This window comes from Nipponia nippon, unplaced genomic scaffold (assembly GCF_047370975.1).
Source record: "Nipponia nippon isolate SJK-2023a ecotype South Korea unplaced genomic scaffold, ASM4737097v1 scaffold_3, whole genome shotgun sequence".
Classification (NCBI taxonomy): domain Eukaryota; kingdom Metazoa; phylum Chordata; class Aves; order Pelecaniformes; family Threskiornithidae; genus Nipponia; species Nipponia nippon.
In genome coordinates, this window is record NW_028262347.1 from 34316128 (window position 1) to 34334399 (window position 18272).

Here is an 18272-nt window from a genome sequence, read left to right on the forward strand (position 1 = left end):
CTCTGTCAGCCGCAGGTTCCCGTTCGCCCTGTCGTGAAGGACGATTTTACAGTACCACAGCCGTCCTGTCCTCGGTTCCTGAACAAACCCTCCTCCCCCCCAGCAAGTGACATTTCTGTGCCTTACTTCGTGTGCCTATAAAGGGGGCTAATAATAGCCTTATTCTTCCCTTCCCTTTCATAGACTTTGCCAGTTTGTCAAATTCTGTGGAATAAAGGACTGGGTTTTTAAATTTTTTTTCTAGCTTCTCATGCATGTCAGTAAGACCCTGATGTCAGCTGATGATTCCAATATTGTTTATAGACCTCCCTCAAATTCATCCTCTATGATCTTTACAAATAATAAAATCTTTACAAGTAACCTTTACAAATCTTTCCCAATAATAATTCCAAAGGCTAAAAGGAAGAGGGTTTTTTCCCCTTTCTTTTTTTTTTTCAAAGACGACCATGGGAGTCAATGGTAAATGTCCTTTCCAGGTTAGATTAACCAACTGAGATCCTAAGCAACGTACAAAGCAAACACCTTCTTTCCTATAAGAAAAAAAGGAGAGAGGAGTGTCTAAAGATGAAAGCGGGGAAATGCAGTCCATCCCTCAACCCAAATCCACAACAGGGGTGTTAGAACACAGCTCCAGTGTGCCCCACCACCCGCGTCACCCTCGCAAGAGCTACAGGCTTCTCCTCCAGGTGGTGGAGGAAGTACAGCCCCGTGAGAGGTGCTTCTACAGCCGCTTCCCATTGCAACTCGTCTGAAAACCAAAAGAGGAGTCCTGCTGGTGGTACCAGCTGCGTAACTGGTCACACAGCATCTCTGGTGTTATACCTTGCATAGGCAGAGGAGATAGTGACATCCCACCCCCATCCTAATCAGCCGAGCACCTCTTCTGCACCAAAGCTTTGTCTCCAGGCTGTCGGTGACATGGAATTGTGCTTCTGAACCCATGAAACCCGGTGGCTGCCAGAGCAGTCTAAGGGACGATGCGTTTCCTTGGGGGAGTTAATGGACAGCAGCCACGCATCGGTGGTTGTTTTCATGCTATTTCAATCACATTGGTTACAGATAACTGAACCAGAAGCAATTAATTTGGGAAGAAATAGGTTCAAAATCTAGAGCAATAATGGTGCATAATGAGCCCCACGCCAGTTGAGTCAGGCTCCGCCAGTGAACAAACCAAAAGAGGCAAACATCTGCCTTGAATTCCTTGCATCTGCCAGCAGCCGCTGACAATTCCCATTCGCTGGGGCTGCCAGAGTGGAGTAAGCGTGTAAATCAGGTGGAGTCCGCCCCTTTGATAATCCATTTCTCTCTCAACAGATCTCCGGGGAGTGGCCACTCATCTTCATGTCACATACATGAAAAATCACTCAAAACGCCATCCGACCTGCTTTATCTATTCCCTGTTATCCATGTGGAGCCCAGGACAGACATTATACACATTACACAGAGCTGTGTTTCTGCTCTGTGAGATGTCAATAGTGACGTATTTTAGCTAACCAAGAAGTAAGTGAACAGCAAAATGAGAATTTCTACCAGTACAAGGACTACGATATTGATGATTAAATCTTTCAAATAGTTGGCTAAACCTAAGATGTATTTCTGCCTGTGGAATCACTTTCTTATCACTCTAGAAACACACAGTTTTACAGTCTTTCTGGGCATGTCCTTACTCAAATCTGCATATATGCAAATATCTAAAAGAAAATGGGGTTTATGCCTTCAGTTGGCTGGAATGCTCTTCCCTTTGATGGAAACCATGTCTTTTAGCCAGGAGATCTACATACACATCACACTGAGGCTCACCATAATCTACTCCACACATGGCAAGGGGTGACAGACCTAAGAAAGTGGTACAACGTGTAAGAACCATGTATTGGCGAAAGCATAATATTCCAGTGCTTTCTATATTAAGCAAGGTCTCTGTCTGAAGCAGCCCATTCTAGATACTAACCTTTAAGGCTCTCGGCAAGTTTCAAGGCTCTCTAGAGTCTAGATGTCTCAGAGGTATCTTTTTTTTTTTTTTCTTTGTGAGCTAAGATAGTTCTGATCCCTACTAAGATAGTTCTGATCTCTACAAACATCAGAGGTGGGATTGCTCAAGGAAATATCTGTAGGAGACAAGGCTTAGCTTTTGCACCGATTGTGGGACTTCTCCTGTGACTTTCTTCAGAATGCCACCCAGACATAGATATTACCACATCTACAGTGAAACAGCTTTACGAAACCTCTAGGATGGCACGACATCCTGTAATTCCACAGCAATGGATAAGTCAACGGTACCACACGTACAGTTCGTCCAAGTGAAGAGGCTTTCTGAGGAGCTGACCTTGGACTCAGCCACCAAATCTCCTGGAAGGGGGAATGGCCTTGGCGGTGATGTCCCTGCCTGAGAGGCAGGTGAGCCCGCCATGCTTTAGTCACACTAGCAGAAGCACACTCTGTAACACAAGTTTGATGCTCTGTAATACAACTGACTTATAAACAGTCTTCTGGTCATCAGTGTTTCAATTGCAATGAGATTTTTGGATTAAATAGATATCATGATATTGGCACACCCCCCCTCACCAAAAACCCAACTAGATCCTAAAACATAAGTAGGTCTTCTGAATAATGACTAATACTCACAACAATTTTCGTGCCAAATGAAGAGTTAAGGGCTGTGCTACAAGCCCCAAATTCATGAATGATTTCATTGCAAAGGGAATCTCATATTAATTACGCTCATATTAATTATATGCTAATAAACTGAACCAAGTAAAGCTCTTAAAGCATGCAGATGGCAATCCTGCACTGGGAAAGCATTACCTCTCTTATTGCAGCTTATCTGGGTCTATTTATTTTTAAAGAAAAACATGAATATTTTATTCACAGTGGTCTTACCCATGTATTCCTATGCTGGAACCTGGAAAGTCCATGTGAATTTAAGAAATACGTAAGGAATTGTCACTGACCTACTTACAAAACACTGATGCAACTTCTTTTCTGAGAGTATAGAAAACAATCTTCCTTATATTGCAAAACACACACAGTTGTTTACTCAACATTACAGTGCTTTAATGCAGCATTTATACAGAAAAATATTTGTAAAACATGATGTTCCATAATTAATACTTTTTGAAGTGGAACAAGGAGAATAGTCTGTTGTCATAGAGAAGCAGCTTTTTAATTTGAGTAAATTTGATACTGCTGGGGATGAGGGCTTTTATTAGTTACAGTCAGGGAAAATGCAGACAAATTAAGCTGCGGCAGTTTCTGTTAATACCCTTCAGTGTGGACTTCTGTCTGCACCATTATATCATTATGATCCAGATTTTCCTTCTACGAAAACAGTCGTGTGTAAAGACCGTACAGTTGTTGTATGACGTGTAAAATGCCATGTGGGACTAAGGTGAGACCACCAAACTCATTTTCACTTGTTTTCTAAATGATGGCTTCAACAGTGAGAAGCAAAGCTCAGGTGCCGTTCTTGAATAAACCTCAGGTGTTTATTAGGTAGTTTTTTCTTGCCAGCTTCCTGCCCAGATCTGGGAACTTCTCCTGTGGCACCCTCTCCCTCCAACACGTACACGCGTCTATTTGTTTCTATAAAGCAGGCGATTTGCTTTTGCTGCTTCGTTAGCCTCCTCACAGCTCCCCCCTGGCATAGTCTTCTCTTCCTGATTCCCCAAATGCTTTCTGCCCTTTAGCAGCTTTCCCTCACGCAGGTGCTCTCTCTCTTTCCCCCTTTCTCACACACAGACATGCATGCACACACACTCCTTTGCTCATCATCTCTTTGCAATTTGTCAGTCTTGCAGCCTCCCCTAGGTGAGAGCTGGTATCTGTGTTAGCGTCCTGCACGCTGCAGGTTTCCCGTCTCAGAAATGCACTCTCCCTTTCTGACCAGGAAAGCCTCAAAGAACTTGGGATTTAAATACAGCACTTGGCTAAGACCCAGCAGAGACTGTGAAAATGACTAAGCTACACACCCGACCATGACAGTACCAGCCCAGTTAAAATGCCGTGGCATCAAAGGCGTTCCTCTCAAGCACGCATCAGCTGAAGAGACATCACCCATTTTAGTTACAGTTATGAATGTTTCATGCAGATTTGATATTGCCCTACTTGTAATTGCAAAAATTACTTACCATCAGAAAACAGAGCTGTGAAACAAAGGCTATAGCTATTTAAGGAACACACTTTACGTCTCTCTAAGTTTCATGTCTTCCTGGTTTTTTATACCGTCTTCACTTGAGGATACTTCACATCTTGCACCTCAAGTTGCAGCTTTGGCAAGTGGACTGGTGCAGTCAGCAGTGGAGAAGCAGCACCAGGAGTGGTGGAAATTACAAGGTGGTTGTTACAACCACATTCTTCTGGGGGCAGAAAGAGAAATGGAGGCAATTACATTAATGAGAGGTAGAGATGAAGGTCTTTTTCAGAAGTTTTCCCAAAGATTCTTGTTTGATTCAAGGGTGAGGAAGAAAGGCTGGAAGTGCAGGCTGCACTCTCTTTTTCCCAAATTTGAACCTTGAATCTTTGAAGTTGCAAGGTGCCCACATTAACCATCCTTGCTAGAGTCTTGTTTTTTATACTAGCTGTATTCTCTTCCTCCAAGAGGGTGCACATCCCTTTGATGTAAGGTGGAAGTGATAGACTGCCCTGCTGGCAGCCTTCACACATTATGATGCCTAAAAATGTCTTTTCACAGAAAATGTCAGCTAGGAGTGCTGGCGTTGTATTTGGCACTTGGAACCATATGAAGTAAGAAGAGGATAGTTCATGATCAGGATTTAATTATCTCAGTTCTGTCAGTCCAGACCGCAATAACAATTAGGCAAGATTAGAGTTAAATTACCTTGACCTTAGCGTGCTCTGTGTTTTGATCATTTTGCCATCTGAAGTATTATCCCCTATTAAAAAATGGATCAACATATCCATCACAAATATTTGTGATAACAAAGCTGGCATGGAAGGACTTTAATCTGGTATGTTTTACTCTTGTAATAAAGAAAAAAATCTACGCAGCCCACACTGGAGCCAGACACTGGCTGGAGTATGAGTCCCTGAAAGAGGGTGGGTGCAAATTTTTCTTCTTCCACCACCTAATATAAGATGGTAATTCCATCTGCAAGTAACAAAAAGTGGAGAGAGGACTTCTGACAGTAGAAAACTCTCTACTGCAGAAAACAAAGGGGAAACAAAACCCAGTAGCTGAGAATCAAATCAGAACAAATCCATACTTGACAGCAGAATTTGTTAATGACAGCAAGGGGCTCAATGAATTCTCCAGGCTTTATTTTCATTAAAAGCAGATGCCATTTTAGAGAACATGCTGTTCTTACAGGTTTGACACAGATGTTAGGGGATGACATCTACAGCTTGCTGTGGTGGTCGGAGTCAGTGGAGAGATTCCAGGCACCTTTGGATCAGGGAGCAGATCCAGGCCCCGCTCACCCGGAAAGCACGGCAGACATTTGTGGTACTGGGCTCTGCTTTCCTTCTCGTGTGCACAAGCTGCCATACCAACAAATTCCCCATATCCAGCACAGATAATTTCAAAGAAATCCAGTCTGCTTGGTGTGTCATGAGTGGGACTGCAGTGGAACAGAATATTAATACCTGTCATACATCCATTTAGTTTTCAGTTGAGCAAAGCTAGATTTTGGCTCTTGCATTGTAGAGAGAGGAAAAAATAGTTTAAAATGTGCTTGTGACCTCAAAGGTACAAATTTAACAGTTCCTAGTATAGTCTAATTACTTCTTCAATATCTGGAGGGAAAGTATCACAGGATCTCTTCCACTGCCTGACAAATAATAGGCTTTTCAAACTTGATCTGTACAGTTTTCATACCCAAAGGCGTATTTATTGGGCAAACTGGAATAGCTTCAATGGTTCTATCAGTCTATCAGATAATTAGGAAGGCCTTTAAGTAGTGTAGCATTGTGTAGTAGCCTTAACACATCATCAAACTCCAATTCTTAAAGGACCATGGATTTCTACTGCTTAGAGAGAAAAATGTAGAAGAAAGGCAACAGCCTGGGTGGTGAGGGGCCTGTCTACACTTTGGTGCAGACACCTAAGCCGTATCAGCCTCTTCTGCTGGAAGATCCGTAAAGACTTGTTAGCTTAGATGCTGTGGTGCTGGGACATGCTGGGTGGCTTCTGGACCCGAGGAGGCAAGTCTGAACAGTGCTGCGCTCTGGCATGGCAACGTCTGGGGATTTCTGAACCCTGCTTCGCTGCACAGACTAAGCATGCCCAGTGCCAGTCTCACCAAATCTTCCCGCAGCTGACGGGAGACCTCCTGACTGGCATCATCAGGAAGAAGAAATGCACGCTGCGCCTTGGACCACACTTCATTGGGTCCTACAGATGTAATAAAAGAAACCCCAATTCCACAGAGCCAGAACCAATAGTCTGATAATAAATTTGATCAGCAATTCCAGAGTGTGCACGTACATCACGCATTTTAAAATTTGTGTCATTTTAGCATTGCTTTTTAAGCCACAAAATTAAAATTCTGCATTAATTAATATAGATAACTCATTCGTAAACATGATACTAAATAAATTTCATTATTCCCTTTTTTTGAACAAACAAAAGGAAGAGAAAGATTTGGGCCCATGTTTTCTTAAAAATTAGCATCTATAGACAAATTATAACACATATTTTAGATCCCACTCCTTGTCCCCCTAATAGCAAAAATGCACATAGGCCCAGGAGGACCAGGTTCAAGTACCTGCTTCGTCTGATTACAACATATGCTTCATCCTGGTTTATCTCTATTGCTAGTGAGCACCCAACTCTTGAGTTATTTCTAGCAGAAAATTATTTCACCATAAAATGCTTGATTAGTCCTATCTAAGTGGTCTGTTTTTCAAACGTCTGAGCACTAGACATTTCTTATGAACATCACTTGCAGTTTTACTCCTTACTTCTTCAAACACATGTAAAGCTAGAGATCCTGTATTTTAACATACCTGCTTGGCTATGGGAGTTAGAGTGTTAATGGGGACAGGTGGCGGTCAATAGCTTCAGTACTTAACCAGTGATGGAAAAACAATTTTAGAAGCTGGGAATTCCTTACATTCTTGGCTTTGAAATGTAACAACAGTGTAACCCTGAGAAATAAATTAAACATCTAAAATAACATCAGTGGTTTCTTCTTGGATGGGGAGGAGGATTCAGGAGTGTTGTGGTTTAACCCATCAGCAACTAAGCGCCACACAGCTGCTCACTCGCCCTCCCCTCCACCCCTGCAGTGGGATGGGGGAGAGAATAAAAAAAAAAATGTAAAACCTGTGGGTTGAGATAAAGACAGTTTAATAGGACAGCAGAGGAATAAAATAATAATAATAATAATAATAATAATAATAATAATAATAATAATAATAATAATAATAATAGAATATACAAAACAAATGATGCATAATGCAATTGCTCACCACCCGCTAACCGATGCCCAGCCCCGCCCCGAACAGCAATCGCTGCCCCCCGGCCAACTCCCCCCAGTTTATATACCGAGCATGACGCCATACGGTATGGAATAGCCCTGTGGCCAGTCTGGGTCAGCTGTCCTGGCTGTGCCCCCTCCCAGCTTCTTGTGCACCGGGCAGAGCACGGGAAGCTGGAAAGTCCTTGACTGATTGATATAAACACTACTTAGCAACAACTAAAACATCAGTGTGCTACCAACATCATTATTCTCATCCTAAATCGAAACCACAGCACCATACCAGCTACTAGGAAGAAAATGAACTCTGTCCCAGCCGAAACCAGGACAAGGAGCCAGGCATGCTATATCACAGGTGTGTCAGTAACAGAAAGGTACAGAGATACAGGAGGAGAGGGTTACTGGTGGTTGAGAAACCAGTACCAAGTTGAGAAGAAATGAAGCAACTGTGAATAAGTAACAACTTTTATTAGAAGGGAATATAAAAAGATGTTCAATGATGATCAGTTTTTTTAGAGGGGGATAAAGGTAGAAGTTAAGGTGCGTCACCTAAACAATTGAGGGGCACTCAGAGTGTGTAGGAGAATCTGACTGTTAGCACACAAATTCTAGATCCTAGAAAAACAAATCCGGGGCTGTAAACACACCACATACCTGTGGATCAAAATGAGTAAGCATGAAGAAATACTATGTGTAATGGAGTTCATTAGCTTAGTAACAACAGGGTTTGGTTCAGAGGGTATGGTCCCAAGTACAATAATTAAGATGAGAATAATTATGATATCCCTATTTATGTGAATATTTCCCTTGAAGCTGATAGAATTACAAGTATGGGTGAATAGAATACCATTCAGGCTAAATAATTGAATCTATATGCAAAATATCAGCATTTTTAAAATAAAATATCCCTATTTAAAACAGGACTTTTTCTTCCAGAGAAATAATTATTTTAAAAATGTGATTCTTAACTTTAGAATGGAAGCTATTTATAACCTGTGCTTTAGCAGATCTCCACAGTTCAGAACAAAGAAACAAGGGAAGGCACAGGATAATTAAATGGTAAAATTCAAGGGTTAATTTTGATCTCGAAAGCATCTTTCTGGAATGGATATCCAGTTAAAGGAGCGCAAATAAAATAGAAGATTTGGCAGGTAAGATGATACAACTCATGTAGTAAGATGAAGCTCAGGAAGTACACAAACTGTCAAATACACGACGACAAATAGTAAGTGATGCAAGTAAATCACATATGGAAAGCTGACTATTATACGTAGGCTTACTAGATTGCTAAATCTAAAGGAAGAAAGCACAGGGTGAGAAAAGATTGCAGTGAAGGTAAATGATTTATTTGGGTGTCAGAAAAGAAGGGCTGGGGGTGAATCTTTCCTCTGAAGTTACATGTAATGACTTGAAAGCCCTGTTGGATAAAAGATATTAAAAATATCAGTGCTGTAACAACTCCAGAAATATATGTCCCAATAATTCATGGTACCAAATGGAATTCATTGGAGATTCTGAGGAAATCCTAAAAATTAAACACAATTCCAGCCTACCATAATTTATCATTAAAGATATGTAATTCATCATTAAAACAACCACTCTGCTGGATAACTGGAAAATGGCCAACACTGTAGCAATCTTTAAAATAGCTCTTAAGACTGACCTCAGAACTGAAATCTAGAGAATCTTAATTCATTAACAGGGAAAATAGTTGAGAAAATCGTTTAAAATAGTTATAAAACACCTACAGGTGATATGTAGGAGAGAGAGAAAAAATCAGGATGAATAAATTGCAAGTCAGCACAGATCAGCAGAGATAAATGGATATACTTATCAGTGAGGACAAATTGTGCTTTCCTAACCTGTTCAAATGTTATAAAGAGTTAGCAAAATATTGACTAAAAGAGAATCACGGGATATGCATTTACAGAGATATTTGATAATATCATTCACATGAGGCTTTTAAGGAAACTCAGTAACTCTGGGGCAGGAGATAAGGTCTTTGCTACGGGTTAAAGAGAGAGAAAAGGATGGGGATGAATGGCAGATGACTGGGATGAAAAGGTGGTAAGAGTGTGATGCCGCAGGGACTGTACCAGAGGATCACTGCTAGGATTATTTCCACTCTTTCTCCAGACCCACCTATTTATTAATGACCAGGAAGAGAGGGAATACAATGAGATGGCAAAACTGCTGACAACACAAAGCTGTTAAATTAGATAAAACTAAGGTGTCTGTAAATAACTCTCGGGACTTGTTGCAAAGCTAGCAACAGGAAAGGAAATGATGTTCAGCATAAGCAACTGCAGAGATATGGCCATAAAACAAACTGCTTAAACTGCTTATACTCATTAATGGGGTCTGAACGAATTATAGGAGAGCCTTGCTGATTTGCATTTGGGAGAGGAGAACATTTTGTTGCTTATTTACAACCAGAGGGATTATTTTAAAATAATGGATAGTACAAAGTATCTTCTGTTTGTCTGTTTCAATTGTTTGGGTTTCATTTTATCTGAACCCTTCCTAATCTCTGAGTAGTGCTCAATACATACAGTGACATACCACCACTGAGAAGGGCAGTGTCTGCCTCTCTCTTCATAGCTGAGAAATCTTGGCAAGCAGATGGCTCTGAACAGTGGGGCCAGCTAAACAGCCTGTCATAGCCTCATTCCTTCACCCAGTCTCAGAGCCAGAGGACTCCTGCTGCGGGAGCTTTTATATCTCTTCATAAAAAAGACCGACGACATGCTAAAGATAGCCTCTGCTTACACGGGGCGAGCCAGGCTGTGCACAGAGGAAAATGAACAGCCTGTCCTTACTGCAAGATATTTTTCACAGATTACAGTGCTGATGGAAGGGGGTTTGCTGAAAGCTCCCATTGGCCACTCCACTGAAGCATTTCCTTTCCTCCTTCTCACCCCAAATGGGTCCAGGAAACATGAAAGGCAGAAGGAAGAGGAGGAAAATGCCAGAGGTGCACTGAAAACCTTACGCTGAGCTCGAGCCTCTTTTTTTCCTTGCACTGATATAAATGTGGAGTAGCTCAGCAAAGCCCAGCAAAGAGATGACTCAGCAACAGGGCTGCGAGAGAGAGCAGCATGGGGATGGCCCAGCACTAGGGTACCAAGCCATCATTGGCGGCACCCAGCCCCACAATGTGGATGCTGCTGGCATGTCCATCACTCCTGCTCAGCCCTGTGGGTCAGTTCAGCCCTGAGCAAGTGAAGAGGGTACAGCTGACAGGCACAGGCTGATTTCCCAGGACTACGAGAAGACTCTACATGCTTGCCTTGATATCCTACTGTAGCCAACCTCTAATGAATGAAAGGAAGGTAAACATTTCCCCTTCCCCATAATGAAGTTATACATCAGTGGAAAGGGGAATTCACTTCTTCACCTGTTCAGGTGACTGGAATATCCCTTAGGGGATGGGAATAACTCAATAAGGACAACATAAACACAGAGCAGCAAATCTTGTATGAAAGCTTGGGGGGAGGAAGGAGAATAAAGGGCACACAGAAATGGTAATCACTGCTACGCTGTCTGACCTTTCCCACTTGTACATACCTGCCTTTCTCTGCATTTATTACAGTTTAAAGTATCTTTTGAACACAGGTGAGCAGAAATACATATGATCTTCTGAGCCCTATACCTTTTACCTTGCTACTTATTCCTTCCCAAGTCTGCTGCAAATTCTTGCCAGGTACATTTTGGAGCAACATTAGCTATTTTCACAACCATATAGCACAGAGGGGCTCATGGCCATCCTATGGTCAATCAGTTTGTTCGTCTCTCCTTCCTCTGGTTCATGAATCCCTTTCCAGCAAAAGTTCTGGTGGTTAGTCTTCAAGGGCATGATTTTGCACTTTGGATTATTAAATTTCATGCTGTTTCTATTCTGCTGTTCCACAAGGTCATCTAATTTTTCCTGCATAATAATCAAGTCTTCCTCTGGTCTCTACTAACTGTACGTACCAGCTTTGTGTCATCTGCAGATTTTGTAAACAAATGTCTAGCTCTTGCACCAAGGTCACGAAGGAAAACATCAAACCAGACTGGGCCCAAGGCTGCTCTCACAAGGAACGTAACTATTGCTCTCTACTCCTGTAATCCAGCAACCTCCTCTATTCTACAATGTCAGAATTAATCCTCTGTCATCTCTTACTCAAATATTAGTTACTGTGAAGCACACTCTGTCTCAACATTTTCCTTAAATCTAGATAGATTCAGTCCACTTTTTATGCTTTTGCATTGTTATTTATTCCCTAAAATCTTTTCTGGGGTCCATATAGGACAAAATCCAACTGAGCTGTGATTATCTATATCTCCCTCCTCCACTCCTTTTTTTTTCTTTTGCTCATGCCATGAAGCAGCATGTTTCTCCCTGGAGGTGGCAGGAGGAGAGGTGCCAGCAGAAGGCAAGCATTCTGCCAGCATCTCCTGGGGAGCAGGTGAAGTGTCAGGATAGAGAGAAGTCATGTTTGGCACAACACCCAGTCCTACTTTTGGTTTGGATTTTTTTTTTCACTAAATCTTTAATAGGTTTAACAAACATGCAGGTTCAATAGTATTGGGGGCATCTCTGTCAAAGAGCCTGAGAGACTCTTAATGAAGCAAAAGAACATTCAGAAAAATCTCCCTCTACTGGCAAGGACTCTATGTAGATCCTGCCTGTCCTTGCAACTTTTCCAAAATGAATGCTGGGGCATGGAGGGGAGGGTTCTTGGAAAAGGCAGGGCTGAAAGCCAGGTCATGCCAGGAGTGGGGTAAAACTGCAGCCTGAGGATGGACTTAGAGAGCACAGAGGGCAGGACTGCTGAGCAATGACAACAGATATGCTCACCCACCAAAAAATGAGCAGGAGCAGCTCAAAGGGACCAGCTTCCACATCCGTTGACTTCTCAGCTGGACGAGGGAGTCAACTGGGTTGCCTTTCAGATACACATGCAGGGCTCTGACAGCTCAGGACTTGTGAAGTTTTTAATATATATGCAGCTGCCTTAGTTTCTATAGAGCAGGGAAGCATCAGCTCTCCAGGCCCCTCACTATCCCATTTTATGTATCAGCCTGGCAGCCAGCGAGCACTTCTCACTTCACCCAACACTCGACAGTGGAGGAGAAGATGTGGTCAGGATTATTGTCAGTAAATTATTTGAAGTGATTGCCCTGCTCGTGGCAGATTGCTCAGGTTTTCCCTCTCAATATGTTTAAACCCTACAATAAAATTTCTGTTTGCTTAAGGCCATCTGCCTAACTTGCAGTTTGGGAGCAGGGAAGTGTCACTCGCTGGTTGCCCAGGCTGGAACTGAATTTCCCACATTTCCGAGTGGGCGATGAAGCCAGCCTTACTTCAGTTTTTTACTAAAGATGGCTCAAAACTGGATGAGGCCTTTCAAGCTGCCAATCAGTGCTGGGTGGAAGGGCTGCATGTGAGCTATGTTTGCTTTTCCACAGTCATACACCTTGGCAGCGGGGCACGTTAGCTCGCTGCCAGCGCTGCACTGATGCAGCTCGGCAGTGCCTGCTCCAGAGCTGGCTCCCACCTGGCCAGGTCACAGCAGCGGCAGAGCTGCTTCACGCCTGACTGCAACATGCTGTGCAAATGTGCCCTCCGTTTTGCTTTCGCCTTGGGAAAGGATGACTTCCATCACCCTGCCATCCTCATTCACATCCCAGAACTATCTCCTTCCCAGATCCTGGGAATGGGATTCATTCACTGTTTGGCCATACCTGGATTAACCTTTCCTTGCTATCTGTCAGTCAGCAGTTCCTACCGTTCTTGCCTTCTTGTTCTCTTTTTATTTCAGAGGATATAGTGTCTCCTGCTATTTATTTTAATTTTCTTCATAAGGTGCACCTCAGCAAGGCTTTTGAACATTTTTGATTTTCTGACCTTTGAGACCTAGCTCTCCTAACTGTCAGTTCCTTTTCCATTAGAAGCAGGTTTCTTCTCACTCTTAAACATTTTCTGTGGGTGCTTATTTTTGCCAGGCGAGTCAAGTTTTCTTTCCTACCATTTTCCCCTTGTGCTTGTGATACACAAGAAAACTCTTAAATAATACACACTTCTGACTTAAATTAACTCCAACCCTCCTTCACATTAAAATTCTTGAGCTCCTTACTCCACTGAGCCTTATTTCATGCACACAAAAAATTGCCGTTCTGAATCCAAAACCTTAGTTTCAGACCTGTTTTAACTGATTTATAATCACCTGATCAAAGATGATTTTTGACAGCCAGTTCCTTTGTAACTCTGTAAGGATCTGAGTTTAAAGCACGATCATCTCTGGTTGATATCATGACCCTATAGCAGAACATGCAGACCTTCTCATCTAAGAATGCCAGGATTTTACAATAACTGCTAGCGTAACTTTCCAATCTATATATACACATTAAGAACTCCTACCAACAGATAATTCTTCCATCATCTTACAGACATCTCCACCCGTATCCACAGCTGAGCCTAGGGAGATCCACAACAGATGGCTCTGACAGAAACATATTTTCTACTCTGTGCCTTCTGTTCATCGGAAAGCTTCTGTTCCTGTACCTCTTATTCCCACCATAAAGCCCTGCACAACTTACTAACACCTTTTCTTGCCCTTCATGATTATGCAGCTTCCCCATAAAAAGCCTAGAAAGCAGAGAAGTTTTGATGGCTATCTCCGCAACACTCATATTTTACTTTGACTCTTGAGATGCTTGCTGTTTTTCTGAAGGCCACAGCTAGCAGCAAGCAATTGCATGAGACTATCGGCTTTCATTAAAGAGGAAAAGCATTCGTCACTCATGTTCGTAGATAAAAGCTTGAAATTATGACTCAGATGCACCTAAATACTTTGAAGCTAAGAAAGGAAATGAGGAGATACCTGAAATGAATTTTCAGAAAATCCCAATGTAAGCAGTGTCAAGAATTTTGGAGTCTGAGCCATGGTTTTTGAGCATTGAGCTTGGTGGCAATACCATGCTAAATGGAGGGAGAGAGAACTGGAGCCGGCTCAATGCCTGTGTGCACTGTGGGAAAGAAAGGGGAACCTGCTCACCGAATGGACCTGCAGACTCACAATTCTTGTATTAAAATTGAACATATCCTTCTATCATTGCCACCAGGAAACATGAGGTGAAGCAGATTTCATAAACTGAAATTGTTCTCAAGCAGCCAGGAAAGTGGCACAGAACATAGTTTCACATGTAATGGACTTTAAAATATTTTATTACAGATGCAATGATGTAGAAAATGGTTTAAACAACTACTATATACTCCTTATCTAGGGAATGTTTACCATACTGTTAAGATATTCGAATAAGCAACATGGACCATGTCATCCTAATAGTGAAAATGCTGGAACAGTGCAATCTATGAAGCACATATATAGTAGAAGGAAAACCTTTCTTCCCTTGATCTCAAAGTTCTCTGTGATACACTGTATTTGGAGCCAGTAAAGGCAATACAAAATCTGCAGTGTTCATTTTTGTGTGTATTAAATAACCCTGAATAAAATCTGTTAGAAAAAGACACATTAGCATACAGTAGGTGTTACAAGAGAAGCATGTGAACTTCTGACAATTAAATGAATTACACAAATAGATCTTTAAAACCTTGGCAACTAAGAAAGAGCTCATCCAAACACATAGCAGTAACAGTCTTCCTTTAATTTCTCTCCTTTGTTCCTGCTTTTTATTGTTTTTCCCATCCTTGGATGTGAATAATACACTTGTGTCATTTTTCAGCTGGATGTAAAGGCCATGTGGTTGCCATCTCATCTTACTGTTGTGTCTGTGCCACAGCAGGTGTACCTCTGAAGGGACTGTGGCCCAATGATAACTCCACGCTGGAGAAGGTACACCTCGAAGCATCTGTGGCTGTGGATAAGTCCATGTTGCAGCAGGCACACCTTGAAGCATCAGTGGCTGTGCATGAGGTCGTGCTGGAGCACCTCAAAGCATGTGGCCATGGATAAGCCCACAACAGAGCAGGTATACAGCCCTGGAGGGACTGCAGCCATGGGTAAGGCCACGCTGAAGCAGGTGTATCTGTGAAGGCATTGTGGCCCATGGAGAAGGCCGTGCTGGAACAGGTGCACCTCAAAGTGACCGTGGCTGTGGATAAGTCTATGCCGCAGCAGGTATACCCCTGGAGAGACTGTGGCTCATAGATAAGCCTCCACTTGGAGCAGGTAAACCCCTAAGGGACTGCAGTCTGTGAATAAGTCCAAGCTGGAGCAGGGGCAAGAGGAGGAGTTAATTGCAATGTTAAACCCTATGGCCTGGTCCAAAAGGACCAGGGGTGGAGACTGTAATCAAAATACCTTTAAATTGTTGTAACCCAGGACTTGAGTTGCGTGTTATGGGAATTACTATAGCAGGAACCCCTTGTTGCTAGCCAGGCAAGGAGGAAGGGGAGGAGTTCATTGCAATGTTAAACCCTATAACCTGGTCCAAAGGGACTGGGGTGGAGATTGTAATGGGTATACCTTTAAATTGTTGTAACCCATGATTTGGGTTGCATATTATAGGAGGAACGACCTGAACCAACGGAGGACAAGTCTTACAAGCCTTATGGTATGGAATAAGGGGTGGAGAATGTGCTGGTTTTGGCTGGGATAGAGTTAGTTTTCTTCATAGTAGCTAGTATGTAGCTGTGTTTTGGATTTCTGCTAAAAACAGTGTTGATAATACAGAGATGTTTTTGTTATTGCTGAGCAGTACTTACACAGAATCAAGGCCTTTTCTGCTTCTCACACCACCCACCAGCAAGTAGGCTGGGGGTGCACAAGAAGCTGGGTAAGGACACAGCCAGCACAGCTGACCCCAACTGACCAAAGGGCTATTCCATACCATATGACGTCATGCTCAGGAAAAAAAGCTGGGGGAAGAAGAAGGAAGGAGGGGACATTTGGACTGATGGAATTTGTCTTCTCAAGTAACCATTACACATGATGGCGCCCTGCTTTCCTGGAGATGGCTGAACACCTGCCTGCCGATGGGAAGTAGTGAGTGAATTCCTTGTTTTGCTTTGCTTGCACACATGGCTTTTGCTTTATCTATTAAACTGTCTTTATCTCAACCCACGAGTTTTCTTCACTTTTACCCTTCTGATTCTCTCCTCATCCCACTCAGGAGGAGTGAGCAAGCGGCTGTGTGGTGCTCAGTTGCTGGCTGTGGTTAAACCATGACACCGTTCACAAGGTTATCGTAAATAAAACAACATAGAACATTAATAAGGAGCAGAGTAACATGTAATGCAATTTTGAAGAATTCACACCACTGTTATTCATCTTCTGTGACCATTTAATAGAGGAGGTGTCTGAAAGGACAGATGGGAATTGAAAGCAATGCACTTGGAAGAAAATGGAGATTACAACGATCCTTCCAATAATTTGAAACTGATTCTCAAGCTTCTTCAAAAATAAATGCAGAGCTCAAGGTCAGAAAATACATTACTTAGAATCAACCATTAGAATGCAGAAAAGCCCCACAGCAGATTTTGCTGTCTGCAGATATCCTACATTTGTCTTCATCAGTAGCATAGTATCCAGGTTACTGCAAGTGTCTTGGAGTACTGGGCTCAAGTAGTTTATTGATTGCAATGTACAAGTAGCTATGCAGTGATAGCAAAACTGTCCACCACACACCAGGTCACATGTACCTCTGCTGATGGATTCTGTAGGTCTGCCCTGCTGTTTGGTAAGCCACATCTGTAAGTGCTGGCCAACAATGCAGTAGGGAAATGTTTCCATGACAATAAGCATCACTCCTTCCTCTCCCCTCCACTCCTACTTCTTCCTACCTCCTCCTGGCTTGCATCCATGATAGATTGCTCTGCAACAAATCAGTAGCACATTGAAGATGCTTTTGGATACTAGCCTATGAGACATGATAACTCCGCTCTCCAGGTGACATGCTGTGGGGGAGGCAGGCAACCATGGAGGATCTCTAGTCCTCTTGGAGAAGGTATCCAAGATGAAACTACTGTAATGGCTGAGCTCAGAAAAGTGGGGAATGAACTTCTAGCTCTCCAACTCAGAATTATCCCATAGTTCAATATCATTCAGAACATCATTTTTTAACAGCTTACTACACAGCATTGCTTTCTCCAGAATCATTATTGTATTCTGGTTTTAGGAGAGAAACTTGTCTTCTTTTGGATTGCTCAGCACATTTCTGTCTTGTACTGATCTGTCATCTGTGTTTTTGACCAGCAGTAGTCTCTTTCTTACAGCTCTGTGGAAGCAGATGGCAGATCTAAAGTTTCAGCTGCCCCCAAATTGTATCATCTCCTGTGGGAGAGGGATAGACTGGGAGAGAATTTGCATTCCCACTGCTGTTGCTTTTACGAAGCTAGCAGCAGCTTCCTTGGCAGGGGGTCTCCCCTAGCAGTGAGACACCCTGACACTGAATGTAGAAATGGGGATAGGCAGCAGCACCAGCTTTTCTAGCCCTACTTCTGCCTTTTTAACAAGATTCAGCACTACGCAGTGACCAGACACATAAGGAAAAGGCAAAAGTCAAGGATGCATTTTTCTCAGCGTAAGTCTCTCCTCGCACACTCTGGACCAGCTGCACCATCTCCCCCACCTCCTCCCTCTTCTGCTGTGTCCCTGCCTTGCAGCCCGGGTCCAGTTGCTCTGCTGCTGATTGCAAGGGAGGTAGAGAGAGGCAGCATCAATGCTGGGAGACTTAGCACAGCAGCTCCAGTAAAGTGTGAAGGGGAGGAGAGAAAGCGTGGGGAGACTGATTATGCCCTGTGTCCCTTTCAGCAAGGGGAAGGCAGACCCCATATGGGCTGTTTAAAGAAACTGAGAACCACTGCTCTGGGATTAAACAAAGCAACCAGAT